Source organism: Lynx canadensis, chromosome B4, assembly GCF_007474595.2.
Source record: "Lynx canadensis isolate LIC74 chromosome B4, mLynCan4.pri.v2, whole genome shotgun sequence".
NCBI lineage: Eukaryota > Metazoa > Chordata > Mammalia > Carnivora > Felidae > Lynx > Lynx canadensis.
Genome location: NC_044309.1, coordinates 131,419,471 through 131,424,089, shown reverse-complemented (window position 1 = coordinate 131,424,089; position 4,619 = coordinate 131,419,471).

Genomic DNA, 4,619 nt, shown 5'->3' with positions numbered 1-4,619 from the left:
TTAGTGCAGGGGGGAGGGAGGGCGGGGGTGCGTTTCTTTTGCATGACTGTGACCTGTTGTTCTTGCCTTTCTTTTGTAAATACCTATAAATGCAGAGTTGGAGGCACCGAATCCACCTTCTGCCATTTGTACCTGCAGGACAAGGAGGTGCGGTCCCTCTCGGTGAACCCCTCTCCCACCCCTCCCTGCCCGTCAAGCCTAGCCCCTTCCCCCTGCCCCGCTAGCTGGCTGGTCCCCAAAGCCAGCCATCTTGGCCCCTGGATGGTGTTGGGTTTGGGCGCAGAGGTGGGACCCCAAGGGGCAGGATGAGGACCGTCCCCACCCCCACCCCCCGTGGTCCCTCCAGGTCCCCGGGGTCCGGCCCAGATTGACAATGGAGTTTGTAACTATATATTTTTAATAAAGTATATGGTCCACTAGGGGTAGGCTGGCTGGAGATGGAAAGCTGGGAAGAAGGGTTAAAGAAAGAGAGACCGAAATGATGTGAGTGTGTCTGTGTGTGGTACGTGTGTCCCTTTCTGAGACACTGACCCCTGGAGGGAACCGTATCACCTGCCATTCTCCTTCCTGGGAGCCAATGGGAAAGATCCCGAGAGGGCTTCAGAGGACCTGGGCTTGGGTCGGAGCTTCGCTGCCTCCTAGCTGTGTGGCGGCTAGCCAGTTACCCGGATGCTCTTGGCCTCGGTTTCATCATCTGCAGCATGGGACGAACCATCGCTCCCTCCCAGGAGATGACGGGCAGGAAAGCCCTGTGTGGATGTCAGCTAACCCTTTGCAGCTCGGGGAAGAGCCTGCATCTACACAGCGCACACACGCACACACCCCAGGCTGGGCTGGTGAATTTGGCCTCGGGACCCTGGTGGGAAGGGCTCTAGGGGGCAGCTGGGAAACCCGGTCTTAGTCCGACTCAGTCTCTGTCTCACTGTGGGTGGGACCTTGGGTAAGTTCCTTCCTTTCTCCGGGCTTCAGTTAGCCTGAGCTCTACAGCGAGCCACCCCTCAAACCTAGACGACGGTGCTTTATTCTTTCTCGAGGTTCTGCGGGTGGGCTGGGTGCTGCCTTGTCTGGTTTCTCTGGGCTCCCTCCAGCAGCAGGGCTCAGCTGGAGCGCCACCTAGGCGGCCAGGCCCAAGCGGGCTGTCCCCCCACGTCAGGTGGTTGGTCTGGCTGTTAGCTGGGGCCTCTCTTCCTCCAGATTCCTTCGTGGCCTCTCAGGACAGCAACCTAAGACGGTGAAGGCAGGAGCTACCAGGTCTCTGGGGCCTAGCCTTGAACTTGGATAACATTTCTACCACATTCTATCGGCCAGTCGGGTCACGAGGCCAACCCAGAGCCGAAGGATGGGAAATCGGGCTCCAGCTTTCGGGAGCGCGGTGACGTCGCACGGCCAAGGGTGGGACTGTGGCCGTACTTGGTAGTCTATCACAGAACCCTTCAGTTTGAGCGCTCCTTCCAGCCCTGCCTCTAAGCCACATGCCAACTGTATACCCACGGAGTATAAGGAGGCAGAGGGACCCTCCCTGTTCCCAGGAATCTTCTGGGTCAGGGTGCCCCCACCTCCGGAAACACAAGGAACCAACAGGCAAGGTCACCTACTGCGAAGTGCGATGAGCTCCTTCGTGAACGATCGCCTCCCACCAGTGCTGGCAACATGGGTGCCATTTGGGTAAAACGCTGTGCACCCCACGTGCTTGAACAGCTTAACAAGCCAACCCGGGATCCAAGCCCCTCAACAAATCACTGGTCCTAATGCCTCCCGTTAACATGACACCCTTCACATTCCTTCGTCCGCTGAATCCTTACCAAATACCAAGAGGTGGGGACGTAAGGATTGTGGGCTCACTTTACACGTGAGGAAATGGAGGCCGAGGAACTAAGGCGCTGGCCTGAACCCAGGTGAGGACCGTCAGAGGCCAAGAGGCCTGTGTCCCTTTCGCTTCCCCTCTCCCCAGCAGGGACTGAGTGAGGGGGAGGGGCTGCCCCATCCAGATTTCCCAGAGTGCACTTGTGGCCTTTGGGGGCCTGGGGGGGGCGGGGGGGGCCTACGGGGGACCACTCAGCAAGACAAAAGGGCAGCTTCCCAGTTGCCCGACGCTCTCAGAGGGCCCCTTGGTGCCCTTCTGCCAGGCGGGAGCACCCTGGGGTCCTCACCTCCCACCCAGCTCATCAGAGATGTCCCTCTATTCTCCCCTGCAGGCTCCTGGGTGGGCCTCACCAATCTCATCCTCTCCTGCCGACCTCATTCCCAGTATGCTTTGGTGCCTGGGTAACCAGCAGTCCCTAAGGAGGACCTCAGACTCAGGCACTCTGAGCCCCCAGAACATATCTTAGAGGTTAACATAAGGGCACGATCTAGAGGACACAGGGTTGGAAAAGCAAGGCCCGTCTGGGGTGTCAAAGAGGAGTGCCGTGCCCGCGGGCAGGGGGCAGGGCCACAGAGCTGCAGGGAGGCTCCCAGGCCACTCGGGCTGCTTGCAAACCCCTGCTTGCTCGGCTTGGTGCTGACTCACCTTCCCTCTCCCACCTGCTCCCCTCTCACAGCCCTCCCACCTGCCCTCCCTCCTGCTGCTGGCAGGCAACTCCTCTGATCTGTCTCACTTCACTCGGGGCTCCTCCGGGAGCAGCACTGAAATGGGGGGGTCGCTGTCTCTGGGGTGGAGGAACCTCAGGTATCATGAAGCCTGGAGTCACAGAAACGGGCTGGCTGAAGGGGGGGGCCGCTAAGCCCCTCCTCGCTGCACCCCCATCTTCCAGGCCTTCACCTCCCCTGCCCTGCCCTCCCCCTTCAGTCACAGCAGGGGCAGTGGTGGGCGGCTGGGAGGGAAGGAAGGGAGAAAGGGATAGCAGGTGGGAGAAGGAGAGGAAGAGAAGGGGGGGCAGGGCGCGAGAGAGGGTGTGGTCTGATGGAGCTGAAAAACACCCCCTCATCTTGCCTCAAATCCCACCTTTCAGGCATAATTCCTGCAAATCCATTTTTGCTTCCTTCCCGCCAGCTTCTGAAAAACTTACTCCTTCAACGTTTTTTTTTTTTGTTTTTTGTTTTTTTTTTATTTATTTTTGGGACAGAGAGAGACAGAGCACGAACGGGGGAGGGTCAGAGAGAGGGAGACACAGAATCCGAAACAGGCTCCAGGCTCCGAGCTGTCAGCACAGAGCCCGACGCGGGGCTAGAACTCACGGACTGCGTGACCTGAGCCGAAGTCGGCCGCTCAACCAACTGAACCACCCGGGCGCCCCGACGTATTTCCAGTTTTGAACGACTGCACACTGTTCATAGAATCTTAGAGCTAAGCGGAACAGCCCCTCGCCTATAGGTGGGGAAACTGAGGCCCAGAGGGGAGTAGCCCTGAACCCCGCTGTCCTGGACCCCGGCCCAGGGCCCTTGCCACGACGACACACAGAACCGGCTACACAACTGCGGGGTCCCCCTGCACCGCGAAAATACGTGTCCCTTGTTCAAAAGTTGGGGAAACCGCCACTAAGGGCACACCCAAAACATAAAGCTTCTTCCTGTCTTTAGATTACTTGCCTTCTCTGCTCACGTGCCTGCCACGGTGTCTCTTCGGACTTCACTTACGAAGCACAAGTTCAAGGAGAAAATTAAGACTTTTAAGACAGAGACTACGGGGATTAAACCAAGCTCAGGTCCCTCCCGTGAAGCCAGCCTTCAGATGAGCTCTGCTGAGCGAACCCGCCCCTGCGGGATCACCGTGAACGCCAGCTTTTCTCCACGAGAAAAGCTCCGACCAACACCTTTGTACAGCTTTTTGTTATGTTGTTGTTTCTTGTTTGCCTTCATGTGGTTGTTTGCTCAGGCTATGAACAGAATTCTGGGCTACATTGGACAGATTGTGTCAAAGTGCAACCCCAGCGTCTCAATCTTTCCACAAGGACAGTACAAACCTGAGTTCTTTTTTTTTTTTTATTTTTTTTTCAACGTTTATTTATTTTTGGGATAGAGAGAGACAGAGCATGAACGGGGGGAGGGGCAGAGAGAGAGGGAGACACAGAATCGGAAACAGGCTCCAGGCTCCGAGCCATCAGCCCAGAGCCCGACGCGGGGCTCGAACTCACGGACCGCGAGATCGTGACCTGGCTGAAGTCGGACGCTTAACCGACTGCGCCACCCAGGCGCCCCAAACCTGAGTTCTAAGTAAGGATGGCGAAGGGGAGAAGGTTTAAAGCCAAGCTCCCCTTCCACAGCTTCTCTGGGGGCCGTGTGTTGAGACGGGGCGGTCAGGGGAGGGCACAGAAGTGGCCCCGGGGCGGGAGCTGAGAGCAGAGAGTGGCACCCTTGTGTGTATTTGCCCAGAAGAGAGGCTGTGGGTGTGAGAGCCAGAGGGCCTCAGCCTTGAATTCTCCCCTCTACCACCTACCAGCTATGGGACTTTGGGTCAGTTATGTCTCCGGACCCGTGTCCTCATCTGTGAAAAAGCACCATTCATACCTCTCTCACATGCTCGTGTGGACCAAATGAGATCTCACGTGGGACCAGGCACGGCATGATGTTGGGCACATTAGGGGGCCCGAGTGAATGTGAGTTGCCTTCCAGAAAACATTTTGATGGGCTTGCTTTAGGAGACACGGACAGTTTGAAAACTGACCCCTGAGCTTCCTGGC